At 43.4% G+C, this 14,367-nt stretch overlaps 1 protein-coding gene across 6 annotated transcripts in view; it reads left to right on the top strand.

Moving 5' to 3' along the window:
- TMEM200C (transmembrane protein 200C) overlaps positions 1-14,367 on the top strand; it is a 399,449-nt gene that overhangs the window by 47,483 nt on the left and 337,599 nt on the right. The window contains exon 2 of one of the 6 annotated variants that reach the window (XM_073550926.1): positions 2,202-2,317. The exons of the other annotated variants lie outside the window; for them this stretch is intronic. The gene's annotated coding sequence lies outside the window, so the exon portion shown is untranslated. The remainder of the gene's footprint in view (positions 1-2,201; positions 2,318-14,367) is intronic. 6 annotated transcript variants of the gene reach the window in all.

The raw sequence follows: 14,367 nt of genomic DNA, 5'->3' as shown, positions 1-14,367 counted from the left end.
AAATACAGTGCAGGTAACCTGGGACCCCTGCGCTTTAGTTGAGCAATTTAGTGCTTATTACGGTAGAAAAAGAGGCATTGTCACAATATTTCCCATAGGAGTGACATATGTTGTCTTATAGCTAATCGGTGTTAACAGGGGAATAACCTAGAGCATAGTAATTGAAAACAACTTATGGATGCAATGTAAATCCAAGCAAATCTCTCTTTTAACCAATATGTGACTGTATAATACATAAGACTGTATGTAAAATTGTAGTAAAAGAAGCAGCTGGGATGCACTCCAATATGCATATGTGGCGCCCCTGAGGGTTCAGTCGCCACAGAGGTACTGCACCTCCTCCTGAGGTGTGGTACCCCACCATCCAGGTAAGGTGGAGACACCGAACCACACTCCAACACCTGCATCCCACACAACATAGTAGTGTAGCAAAGCACCCTTTGGTGGCTCCCTACTTAGAACACAAAGAGTGCTGGGAGGTGGGTGGAGCGTAGTCTGCACAAAAAGATTGGGAAGAGTTTAGGATTTGGTCAGCCCCACTGGGGAGTCTGACTCAGACAGTCAGCCAGTGAGGCTGACGGGGTCGGAAGGAGAGAGAAGATCCCCTGAGTGGAATGGATGAAGGAAGTGCTGCAGTGGACCGCAGTGACCTGGGTCTGCTGGCACAGGAAAGAGACATAGATGGAAAGCCTGACTCTTCATAAGAAAGATAGATTTGAACGGAACGTAAGGAGAAGAGGAGGACTAAGGATTAGGGTTAGAGCAGAACCCTTCCCAAGTTCACAGCGCAAGGCCGGGGTCCGGTCCCCAAGGTTGTATGGATACTAATGGTCCTGCAGCAGACACCAGAGGAATAGAAGTTGTCACCATTTTATTCCCACACAAGACTTGGGGGCACAACAGCAACGTCAGTGAGCCGGGACTTAGTAGCAAGGAGTCCCCGAAGCAGGCTACAGCTGTCTGCCGTACAAGTAGAGTTCATAGGAACATCTGACAGGAGGAACTCCAGTGTAACTCAGTCTTGAGAGTACTTCACTATAGGCGGAAAAGGCACATATGTTGGTGGAGTGTTGGAACGGAGTACTTCATCTTGCCTAGAAGTTGGCTGAGCCCCTGACCCAGAGGACACGGCACGGATGCGGGCACCTGTATACACAACAGACTGTGAGTAAAGCTTTGAAACTACATGCCCTGGTGTCCTCCGCTTATTCCTGCGCCAACACCCTCAGCACTGCTACATCTCTGTGCCTCACACTGCACCATCTCTGTCTCTCTCCTATCTCTACACTTACACTGCCCTGGGACTGCTGCCCTACCAGTGAAGGGCCACAACATCATTGCTGCACCACACCATTTGTCCCAGAGGATCTGTCTGCAGCATCGGCTTAACATCTTTATTGACGAACACCACAGGTGGCGTCACGAATCATTCAATGAACATTTCCACCATTCACAATGGGCGCCCAGGGCCACGGGCCGGGTCATAGCTGCCATGACAACAGCAACCCCACCCGTGGAGATCCGCGGGCCCGGTACCAAGTACCCCCACCAGCCCTGGGAGGGTGGCCCACATATGACATCTACTAAAGGTATGGTAAAAAAGTTGTAGTTTAGCATTAACACTTGACAGCAGATACATGTGGCCCGAAACACGGTTGCATGAATCAGATGCTGGTTGTATGATGTCAGCCATGTACATTTGACTCTGAAATGCTGCTGCGTTTCATAGAAAAACATGCTTCAGAGGGCAGTCGGAGATCAAGTCATACTGTTGACTTGTTGAAAATGCAGGAGTCCCTGGCGGCTTCTCCCAACTGCTGTCAATGGCTGACAGGTCTCTCCCTATACACGCACTCAGTGAGATACCCATCACTCAAAGGGAGCACGCAGGGAGAAGCTTTCAGAGACTGGCTTTTTTGACTAGTCAGCCATACGGTTGGTCCTCTGCAGCTTTTTTTTACTTATTGAAATCTATTATTTTTAATTCTATTTTTATAAGTGTATTTAGTTATATAACCCATTTCTTTGTAAAGCCTTGTGTGTTTACTATACAGTGTGAAAAATGCCAACTGCCAGCAGCTTGTGAACTAAACGCTTTTAATGCTTCTACCTCCATCCACCAGCGGAATTGCAGGTATTAACCTAGGCGACCGGGATTCTTTCCATAACTAACCGGCACAAACTTCTCTCACCTACTACAGAGAGATGCGCCGCTTCGCTCTCAAGCAACGGTGTTTCATCCCGGATCGCGTTTGATCACATGACCTCCACGTCACGCTAGGTCCTGCTCTCACTATCGCAGACAGCGGAGATGCAGGTACAGACCACGCATACCGGAGTCACTTGCTATCAGCTAGCTTTAGTCTTTGGATCTTCTTGACCTTTTAAAAGATACTTTTATTATGTACAAAGAGTGCTCTAACTATTTACTTAGTAGGAGGAACTGCCACCGGCCGGGGCAGTCTCCATGTGACTGTAAACAATTTGCCATTTTCTCCCTAAGGCTGGTTTCACATTTGCGTTTTTTTTCGCGGTAATTTAGCGCTAAATAGCGCATGCGTTTTTTTTTCCTATACTTTGCATGGGATGCGCTTATGTGCGCATACACATGCGTTTGTGCGTGTTTTACCGCGCATGCGTTTTTTTGCGGTATGCGCTCGGGCGCACAAAATGCAACTTGTTGCATTTTTTGTGCATCCGATTTGCCTCAAAAAAACGCATGCGCGCGCAATGCGTTTTTTTACAGCAAGACACCCATTATAAGTCTATGGTGAGCATATGTGCGCATTGGCATGCTTATGTATGCGTTTTTTTGCACATGCGTTTTTTTTTTACCATTAGTTTAGACAATGGAATTTAGGGGTTTGGGTAAAGTTAGGGTTAGTTAAGGGGGTTTAGGGTTAGGGTTAGGGTTAGGGTCAGGGTTAGGGTTAAGTATGGTTTGGTTAAGGGTTAGGGTCAGGGTTAGGGTTAGGGTCAGGGTTAGGGTTAAGTATGGTTTGGTTAGGGTCAGGGTTAGGGTCAGGGTTAGGGTTAAGTATGGTTTGGTTAAGGGTTAGGGTTAGGGTTAGGGTCAGGGTTAGGGTCAGGGTTAGGGTCAGGGTTAGGGTTAAGTATGGTTTGGTTAAGGGTTAGGGTCAGGGTTAGGGTTAAGTATGGTTTGGTTCAGGGTTAGGGTTAGGGTTAGGGTCAGGGTTAGGGTTAGGGTTAAGGTTAGTTAGGGTTTGGGTTAGGGTTAAGTATGGTTTGGTTAAGGGTTAGGGTCAGGGTTAGGGTTAGGGTTAGGGTCAGGGTTAGGGTCAGGGTTAGGGTTAAGTATGGTTTGGTTAAGGGTTAGGGTCAGGGTTAGGGTTAGGGTTAGGGTCAGGGTTAGGGTTAGGGTTAGGGTCAGGGTTAGGGTCAGGGTTAGGGTTAAGTATGGTTTGGTTAAGGGTTAGGGTCAGGGTTAGGGTTAGGGTTAGGGTTAAGGTTAAGTATGGTTTGGTTAAGGGTTAGGGTCAGTGTTAGGGTTAAGTATGGTTTGGTTAAGGGTTAGGGTTAGGGTTAGGGTCAGGGTTAAGGTTAGGGTTAGGGTCAGGGTTAGGTTTAGGGTTAGGGTCAGGGTTAGGGTTAGGGTTAGGGTCAGGGTTAGGGTTAGTAAAGTCATGGTTTGGGTTAGTGTGAGGGGCCACCTAATGTTGGAAAAAACCGCAAACGCGGTAAAAACGCACTAAAAACGCATACAAACGCATAAAAACGCTGCGTTTTTTTCATGCATGCTCATAAAAATGCTTGAAAAAAACGCAGCAGTTGTATGCTTTTGTATGCGTTTTTCAATGCGTTTTTTTGCGGGAAAAACGCGCTGCAAAAAAAAGCAAGTGTGAAACAGGCCTAACTACGGTATATACCAATGGTTACTCCTTAGGAATCTTTTATTGTTTGGACTATAATCTGGATACCAAATATTTTTTACAATTTTGCAGGTGGTGCGATATATTTTTTGATATATTTTCTGACATCTTTTTTTTATATAGGTACCATCTAGACTACTGCATGACCTCTGTGGATCTAATTTAAATAGATCCTCTATTGGGGCAGATATAGCGCTATATCAATTTTGTGTGCTTATTATTGTGACCCTTCCTCCTCCAATAGGCCCTCTTAGGCATACATCCACATGTTGGGCAATGTGCAATAGCTCTGTATTACATCTATGAAATTATTAGTGAGTCACTAATACTGCAATATTGCGGTTCTCCTTTTGATCAAACATTCATAATTAGGCCCCTTTCTTATAAGCATGCTCAGATGAGCCTTTATATACTACTGGTACTGTGCTCTCCATGGAATTAACAAGTTTATACCTTATTTGCCTCCTTTAACTAACAAAAAAGTTTCTTCTTGGTTTATTGAGATTTTTTATGACAATAAATTTATTACAAATAATCTTACAGTCTAGCGAGTTTTTTTGTGCACAAAATTATTTTTATTTTATTATATATAGAAGCATAATTGCACCAAAGATGAAGTAAGTCTATGCATCTTATTGTGCTCAGCAGCGATCCGATACGGACACAATTTTCAGAATTTGGCCTCTGTACACAAGTGCAATAGATTTGAAACCTATAAGATGTTATTCAGGTGTAGAGTTTCAGTGATTTAGGAATTACAAACATTTTTATACTGGCCTAATTACCAAAGGCTCAATAGTAATTGGAGAATTGACTGATAAGCCATTTTATAGTCCAGTGTGAGCGGTTACTCCATTACATCCTGACAAATTAAGGCAATAATGGACCTGGAGTTGATTACAAGTGTTGAATTTGCATTTACTCTAATGATCTTGGAGGAGAGAAGGATTGGGCAGTTTTATGTAAACTCAAAATCTTTTTATTATCTGCAAGGATATTCACTGCTCGAGGAGTCTTGCAGGTGCTTTCTCCCCTTTATCTTTTGAAACCACATGAATACTTGGCCAATCATTCGTTTGTACAGTGTATAGGAAAGTCTAGAAAGATTGCTGTTGAACGAAGGTTGTAACGCTTACAGCTTTTTAATGTGTTTGGTAAATGAAGACGTCCAAAATTACGATAAAAACTATTAGAAAATAGCAGAAAGTTTAACGCTATGTGCACATGGCATCTTATAAATGTTGAAATAACTGAAGAATTTTTTTCCAGGGGGAAGATGTATGGATCAGGAAAACATTGGTTTTGTTTTTCCTAAAGTGTCTTCTTTAGCGTCACTGGGTCAATGACTTTCTAAGCATTAGGCAATTAAAAGAAGGTCAAAAAGACAAAACATCTACACAGCAAGTCGTTTTGACATTGCTGTGCAAATGTTCATTATTTCTAATGTTTATTGAGTGCCTTTTCAAGATGTCCTTTGCACATACCCAAAAAGTGGCCAATGTGCTAAAAAGAAGGAATGCACTGATAAGTTAGGCAACGGCAATTGGCCAGCAAAAGTGCATGCATGCAGAATTCTTTTCTTGGTAAGGAAAAACTACTTCACAATATACTGTACAGGCAAGTCAAGAATACTCTGAAGGAAATAAATGTATCAAATTTTCAATCAAAATACATCTTCATACATATAAATCCAGACAGTCTATCTCAAGATGTAAATCACTAGTAACATGCAAGAGCAAAAAGGACAGAAAAAACCTTGCTAGAAAACATCGAAAAAGCATGCCCAGTTCTGTACCAATAATGGAAGGACAAATGAAACCAAGAATCATCTGTACCAGAATGATTAAAAGAGAACAGTACGAAAACGTAAAAGAAAGGTTCATGATCTGAATCATACCAATTATCTGCAAACATGATTGTCGAAGAATTATTGCATGGGCAGATATGGCTGTCATTGAACTGGGTCACTTGGGTTACTGATGATGTAACTATAGAGTATACAGAAAATAAGTAAACTAGTTTATCTTCTTCAGTGCTTCTAAGAATCCTCAGCATAGATAAGCAGCATTTGAATCATTTACTTCAGCAGTTTAATAGTCAAGGCAAATTTGGAAATGTATTATCGCAGCATGCTATGTAATTTGCACTTAACTTTGTCTTTATTCATGACCTAAGACCCTAACCATAACAAAGAACAATCATAAAAAAGACAATGTTATGGCTGAATGCATAGGATATATGTTTTATTCTGAGTCTTCTGGAGACATTCATTTGTGATGTTTACAGACAAAAGTAGCATGATGAAATCCGGAATGTGCAGATATAATCTGCTTAGATTCAGGCAAATGCTACAAAGCTAAAGGACAGTTCTTTACAGTAAGGCTGGGATCACACTATGGTAGAATACGGACAAGTGCTATGCGAGAAAACATCGCATAGCACTCGGCCCAGTGTTAATCTATGGGGCAGCTCACATCACTTCATTTTTTCTCAGGCGTATTCGACGTGCGTGTAAAATCGCAACATGCTGAGATTGAATGCGTATATCGTCCAAGACTCTCCAATGGAGGTCTATGAGTGCAAGAAAAACTCGGACACCACACGGACCATCCGTCTAGCTATCGACAAATACGCACACATTTTCCTCATTCCAACCCATTGAGCCATTTAATTCAATGGGGAAAATAAGTGAGAAATATAAAGCCATACGGATGTCATACGGATTCCATACGGATCCATGGGTGAGAGAAAATCGCATCATCGTATTGCAAACACATTACATGCAGATGACCGTATGGAGAACACTTTTGTGACTCTCAGCAATGAGACTCGGATAGATTTTCCATACGCTTAGTGTGACTCAAGCCTAAAGATAAAAGATACAGCAAAAGTAACTTGACTTTTTAAAGTAATAAAATATTCTTAAAGGGAACCTGTCCCCTGATTCATGGTGCCCAAATGCCGCTATAGCTGATAGGCAGGACGTTCACTTTATGAGAGACCTGTCAAACATCTGCAATGTTCCTGGTATCTTAAAAGTACAACCGTGCAGCATTTCTGAGAAAAATACACATGACTGAAATTGTACAGCCAGGATCTTATTCATGCTGTCTGAGGATTGGGCAGCATGAATCAGGTGACGGGTTCCTTTTAAATTGCTGAGTCATGCACCTACATTTTTGTGATAACTGTTAGCATTTCTACTGTAGAATCACCATGAAATCTAAAGAGCGATGGTGTACTTTTTTCAATCTATTCTCTTCTCTCATCTTTTATGTATACTGAGATGATTGCTGTCAAAGTTGTGCATAAGGACACACTGTTCTAGTTCTCCTTTCTGAAGACTCATGGGGTATGCCTTTCATAATTTTCATAATATTGAAGACTGGAGGTTTTCTGTAATTTTGAGCAACATGTCTTAAAAATTCGATGTTAGTATCCTCATTCTTTCCAAATGCTACATCTAGCCTTTCTCTGCTTGAAAAATTGTTAAAAAGTGCAATTTACAGAGTAAGAAATGATCAGTGCACATTGTGTAATTACTCAACAGGAGCAGGTTTTTTTAAGAAAATTTTTTTTGTGGTTTCTAGAAGCAATTTTTCATACAGTTGTGGCCAAAAGTATTGACACCCCTGCAATTCTGTCAGATAATACTCAGTTTCTTCCTGAAAATGATTGCAAACACAAATTCTTTGGTATTATTATCTTCATTTAATTTGTCTTAAATGAAAAAACATGAAAAGAATTGTCCTAAAGCCAAATTGGATATAATTCCACACCAAACATAAAAAAGAGGGTGGACAAAAGTATTGGCACTGTTCGAAAAATCATGTGATGCTTCTCTAATTTGTGTAATTAACAGCACCTGTAACTTACCTGTGGCACCTAACAGGTGTTGGCAAAAACTAAATCACACTTGCAGCCAGTTGACATGGATTAAAGTTGACTCAACCTCTGTCCTGTGTCCTTGTGTGTACCACATTGAGCATGGAGAAAAGAAAGAAGACCAAAGAACTGTCTGAGGACTTGAGAAACCAAATTGTGAGGAAGCATGAGCAATCTCAAGGCTACAAGTCCATCTCCAAAGACCAGAATGTTCCTGTGTCTACCGTGCGCAGTGTCATCAAGAAGTTTAAAGCCCATGGCACTGTGACTAACCTCCCTAGATGTGGATGGAAAAGAAAAATTGACAAGAGATTTCAACGCAAGATTGTGTGGATGTTGGCTAAAGAACCTCGATTAACATCCAAACAAGTTCAAGCTGCCCTGCAGTCCGAGGGTACAAGTGTCAACCCGTACTATCCGTCGGCGTCTGAATGAAAAGGGACTGTATGGTAGGAGACCCAGGAAGACCTCACTTCTTACCCCGAGACATAAAAAAAGCCAGGCTGGAGTTTGCCAAAACTTACCTGAAAAAGCCTAAAACGGTTTGGAAGAATCTTCTCTGGTCAGATGAGACAAAAGTAGAGCTTTTTGGGCAAAGGCATCAACATAGCGTTTACAGGAGAAAAAAAGAGGGATTCAAAGAAAAGAACATGGTCCCTACAGTCAAACATGGCGGAGGTTCCCTGATGTTTTGGGGGTCGCTTTGCTGCCTCTGGCACTGGACTGCTTGACCGTGTGCATGGCATTATGAAGTCTGAAGACTACCAACAAATTTTGCAGCATAATGTAGGGCCCAGTGTGAGAAAGCTGGGTCTCCCTCAGAGGTTATGGGTCTTCCAGCAGGACAATGACCCAAAACACACTTCAAAAAGCACTAGAAAATGGTTTGAGAGAAAGCACTGGAGACTTCTAAGGTGGCCAGCAATGAGTCCAGACCTGAATCCCATAGAACACCTGTGGAGAGATCTAAAAATGGCAGTTTGGAGAAGGCACCCTTCAAATATCAGGGACCTGGAGCAGTTTGCCAAAGAATGATCTAAAATTCTAGCAGAGCATTGTAAGAAGCTCATTGATAGTTACCGGAAGCGGTTGGTCGCAGTTATTTTGGCTAAAGGTTGTGCAACCAAGTATTAGGCTGAGGGTGCCAATACTTTTTTCTGGCCCATTTTTGGACTTTTGTGTGAAATGATCAATGTTTTGCTTTTTGCTTCATTCTCTTTTGTGTTTTTTCATTTAAGACAAATTAAATGAAGGTAATAATACCAAAGAATTTGTGTTTGCAATCATTTTCAGGAAGAAACTGAGTATTATCTGACAGAATTGCAGGGGTGTCAATACTTTTGGCCACAACTGTACATACAGCTGACTCATTCTTTATCTAGTGGAGTTATACTATAAGGGTACGTTTCCAAGTACTGTAATGTCTGCGCTTTGGATGGAGCGGAAACACCACTCCACCCAAAGCCCCGCCCCCTTCTGTACGTGCGGTAATTCCGGATGTGCTCATTGAACACATCCAGAATCTTAGTGACCGAGCCAATTTTGACCTTAATGACCAAGCCAAATTTTTGAATTCTGACCAGTGTCACTTTATGTGGTTATATCAATGGGTCCCACATGATTCTGAGATTGTTTTTTGCATCACTTATTTTACTTCACGTCAGTGATAAAATCTATTCTATATTAATTGCGTTTATTTGTAAAAATTTCGAAAATTTGGTGAAAAATTTGAAAATTTAGCAATTTTCAAAATTTTAATTCTCATGTCCTTAAATCAGTCATGTCACACAAAATATATAATAAAGAAATAACATTTCCCACATGTCTACATTACATTGGCACAAATTTTGAAACATATGTTTTTGTTAGGAAGTTATAAGTAGAGTTGAGCAAAACAGGTCGGTCAATTTAAAAAATCGCCTACTTTCGCCAAAGTCGGGTTTCATGCAACGAAACCCGACCATAGCGTGAGGTCGGTCATGATGTCGGCGACCTGAGCGCCAAAGTCGCGTTTCAAATTATGTTTTCAGCGCCTTTTTTCAGCCAATGATGGAGGACGCACACTGTGGGCAACGCGATGACATAGGCAGCGGCCAGCACCATCTTAGAGAGGTGCAATGAAGTGATTGGCTGGCTTTGTGTGGTGTCACAGGGGGTATAAAAGGCTGTGAACGCCATCTTACTTCTGCCGATCTTACAATAGGGAGAGGTGCTGCTGATGATTCTGAACAGGGAGAGCGTTAGGCAGGGAAGAAGAAAATAAAAACAACTTCTGCTGATTGCGCTTTTCACTGTACAGTTAGTGTGCAGTGAAAGGGGTGGATTTTTGTTGTGTGCAGCAGCGCTGTTGGTGATTAGGTGCCTTTTAAGGCTACACGCTAGCTGCATTGCTGTGTGCACACTGCTGTTCAAACTGCTTTTTTCAAAGCACTCCAAATTTTATTATTTTGTCCTGGTGAGTTACTGATCGTTCATTTTTTCACACATCGTCTAGCGGTGTACGCTCCTCACACACTACCGTGTATTCCGGCTGGTATCACGGACAAATAGAAACTATCTGGGTGTGACTCTGGAAGAAAAATCCGAGGTGTTTGTCCGTTTTTCCAGACCTACACCTTAAGTCGTGTCCGTTTTTCAAACAGTTTTGTATTTCTGCTGTTTGATTACAGTCAAAACTAGACAGAGACAGCGTGTTTCAGTCAGTATACAAATACACGGAGCTTGACAATTTTACATACACACCGTACAGCGGTGTATGCTCCTCACACGCTACCGTGTACCGTCTTCTAGCACGGACAAATAGAAGCTACCTGTGTGTGACTCTGGAAAAAAAAACCGAGGAGTTTGTCCGTTTTTCCAGACCTACACCTTAGAGTCGTGTCCGTTTTTCAAACAGTTTCGTTTATCTGCTGTTTGATTATGGTAAAAACTAGACAGAGACAGCGTGTGTCAGTCTGCATACAAATACACGGAGCTTGACAATTTTACATACACACCGTACAGCGGTGTACGTGCCTCACACACTACCGTGTACCGCCTTCTAGCACGGACAAATAGAAGCTACCTGCGTGTGACTCTGGAAAAAAAAACCGAGGAGTTTGTCCGTTTTTCCACACCTACACCTTAGAGTCGTGTCCGTTTTTCAAACAGTTTTGTATATCTGCTATTTGATTACGGTCAAAACTAGACAGAGACAGCGTGTGTCAGTCTGTATACAAATACACGGAGCTTGACAATTTTACATACACACCGTACAGCGGTGTACGCGCCTCACACACTGTCCATGCTAGAAGGCGGTACATGGTAAATAGAAGCTACCTCTGTGTGACTCTGGAAAAGAAAACGAGGAGTTTGTCCGTTTTTCCAGACCTACGCCATAGAGTCGTGTCCGTTTTTCAAACAGTTTCGTATATCTGCTGTTTGATTACGGTAAAAACTAGACAGAGACAGCGTGTGTCAGTCTGTATACAAATACACGGAGCTTGACAATTTTACATTCACACCGTACAGCGGTGTACGCTCCTCACATGCTACCGTGCACCGCCTTCTAACACGGACAAAGAGAAGCTACCTGTGTGTGACTCTGGATAAAAAAAACGAGGAGTTTGTCCGTTTTTCCACACCTACACCTTAGAGTCGTGTCCGTTTTTCAAACAGTTTCGTATATCTGCTATTTGATTACAGTCAAAAATAGACAGTGTGTGTCAGTCCGTATACAAATACACGGAGCTTGACAATTTTACATACACACCGTACAGCGGTGTATGCTCCTCACACACTACCGTGTAACGCCTTCTAGCACGGACAAATAGAAGCTAAGTTGCAATACTTACCTCTCCCTGCTCCACCACTGTGTAGTCTGGGCAGTTAAATCCTTCACAGGGACGGCCACTCGAAATTTGGTGTAATGATCAATGATGGTTAAGATGTAGCTACGGCCTGTCCTGCTGGCCTCTACCTTCAGATGATCAATGGCTACCATTTGAAATGGACGTCAACTTACAAGCGGATGCAGTGGTGGTTTATGATCACCTTTCACAGTTGTGATAGTCACAGACGTGTGACATTCCTGCCACCATTTTTCAATGTCTCCTCATGCCAATCCAATAGAATCGCCTACGGCCTGTGGCTTCTGTCTTTTGCACTCCAAAATGACCAGACACATCATGATAGGCAGTGAGGACCATGGGTACATCTTTCCCTGTGATCACAATTTGATGGAGACGAGTAATGGTGATGTGATCCACACTACTGCGATAAAGCAATCCTTTCTTCACAAAGAACCTTTTTCGCTTTCACCACAGACACTGTAATTGAGGGTCTGCATCGCCTCTGCAACATATACCGGGAGGTTTCCCCGCGATAAATAATTCCAAAATTTCTGCTAACACTCGACTTTGCGTCTATACTTGTATCCATGTAGTTTCCAGTAGCGGAGATTTTTGACTGGCTTACTGAGATTGAAATGTATATGAAGATTTCAAAGTACCACAACACTGTATACTGATGTACGCTATGAATACCTTTCCCTTTTTCTACTTTTTTAATTCTGGTGTAATACATAGTGAGCATGTGAGTGTCTGTGTCTGACTCCAGAAGTATAGACGGAAAATTAACCCTAGACTGGACACACCTGGTATGTGCTGATACAGTACCTTGTTTCAAAAATTTGTATTAAGGTATCATCTGTAGGATAACCAACTGTGGGGGGGGACCCTCTTCTTGCTGCAGACACACACGAGACTGAGACAGAGTTTGCATTGAACAGGTCCGTTTTTAGTGCCCATCCTTCTGTCAACAATAGCAATTCACCACAGCCGTTTCACATTTCTCTGTACACAGGCCCCGGTACCTTCACTTTCTTTGTAACTATAATCGTGGCGTCCTCTGTGGCTCTTCCACTGTGGCTGGCCTAGGCCCAACCACCACAGCACTGCACCTGTCTGAGCACACCGCCCGTATGATAGCCTCAGGCCGTCTTCGTCTGCGGCTACCGTCCTCTGGCCCACCCCCCCGTGACCGCCAACTGTCAGTCCTCTCTAGAGCCTTTCCACTGTCTCTATTTCCTCAGCAGAACTTCCTCTTTACTGCGCTCCCTTCACTGACTGACTCTTCCAGAACCTTCCCTCAGCCTTTTATACTTCCAGTTCTGGTAATTCCGCCCACCATCACCTAACAGTTTCTCTGACCAATGGCAGTTATTCAGTCCCACTCCTACACTCTCCACTGCCCTCCAATGGGCAAGATAAAACACTGAACCCTTTCTCTTTATCTTAGCGGTTTCAGACCTACACTGCGCTACACCTCTGCTTCTCACTACAGGCTGGTTTGTCTGTCAGTCCACCTTCCCTACATTATCCATAGTGAGTGAGAGTGTGTGGGTTACGCCTTCTATATATACGCTGAATCGGAGAAACAAATTTTTACACTATACTCGATACAGCTTGTATCTTGTGTGGTGTAGTTACCACTATGTCAGCTAGGGGGCGCTGTGTGGGTGTCCCTGGACGGGTGTACAGGCACATTCAGTGTGGTAACAGGAGCAGGGTCCTAAATGACCATTATGGGTCTCAAGGTGGGTGGCCTTGGGATGCTGGCTCCAGGGTGTATTGATCAGCAGAGGTACTGCTGATCTTTCTGTTACACTGTGTCAGGGAAGCCTGTGTGTGTCTATACAACCTTTAGTGATGTCATAGCCATGTGATCACCTGTGGGTGTGGTTACAGGGCTATGTAATTGAGGTGTTTGGCACATGTGTGAGAGTGAGTCTGTCTGAGTGTGGACAGACTTCCATGTGTCCAGGTGGGACACTACAGAGAGTGTATATGGGGAGGACTACAGCTCCCAGCATGTGCTGAGACTCTCAGTCCGAGTCTGAAGCCACGGACATTTCTGTTCCTTTGCCTGAAGTGAAGGTTACATTTCAGTGTTATGCTGTCTATGGTTTATGGAGTAATAAACCTGGTGAAATTTTAAAGGAACGTGCCTCATGTTTGTCTCCCGCTGCACCTAAGCGAGTCAAATCCCTACAATTGGCGGAGAACGCGGGCAGCGATTCCCAGAAGCACGTGTGGCAGCGCTGGAGATTCTGAGCCAGGAGAGCAGACGGTCTGACAACCGTGAGTAATACTGACTGAGGTCAGAGAAAGTGACTGTGTTAAAATTTGTGGGATACCTCTGAGGAGAAGAGGCGTCCAGGAACCTGTGTGGCCGACACAGGTAACAGACAGGAGTCTGTGTTGCACTGACCAGGGTCAGTGAGAGACTGTGTTCCTGGAGGGTTCAGTGAGCAAGGTCCTGGAGGGTCAGTGTTGGGAAGAGCCCTGAAGCACGTGCTATGACCTTGGACCTGGTGAGGCGTGTGTTGGGCAGTCTCAGGTGGAGACGGATGTCCTGAAGAGCACCCGCTGAGCCCCTGGACCTGGTGAGGCCGGTGTGTTGGGAGACCCTGGGAGGAGGGCTGCTCCCTGAATAGCATCCGGAGCTCCCTGTGTGGTGGACGGTCTCAGGCGGAGACGGTACGTCCTGAGTGGCACACGAACAGGACACGTGAGAGACTGTGCATGTGGTTTTTTTTTTTCCTTTTCCTCGT

This window comes from Dendrobates tinctorius, unplaced genomic scaffold (genome assembly GCF_039654945.1).
Source record: "Dendrobates tinctorius isolate UK_male_01 unplaced genomic scaffold, ASM3965494v1 ptg000171l, whole genome shotgun sequence".
Classification (NCBI taxonomy): Eukaryota; Metazoa; Chordata; class Amphibia; order Anura; family Dendrobatidae; genus Dendrobates; species Dendrobates tinctorius.
The sequence above is the reverse complement of the archived record's forward strand: the minus strand, read 5'-3'. Positions and strand labels throughout refer to the sequence as shown.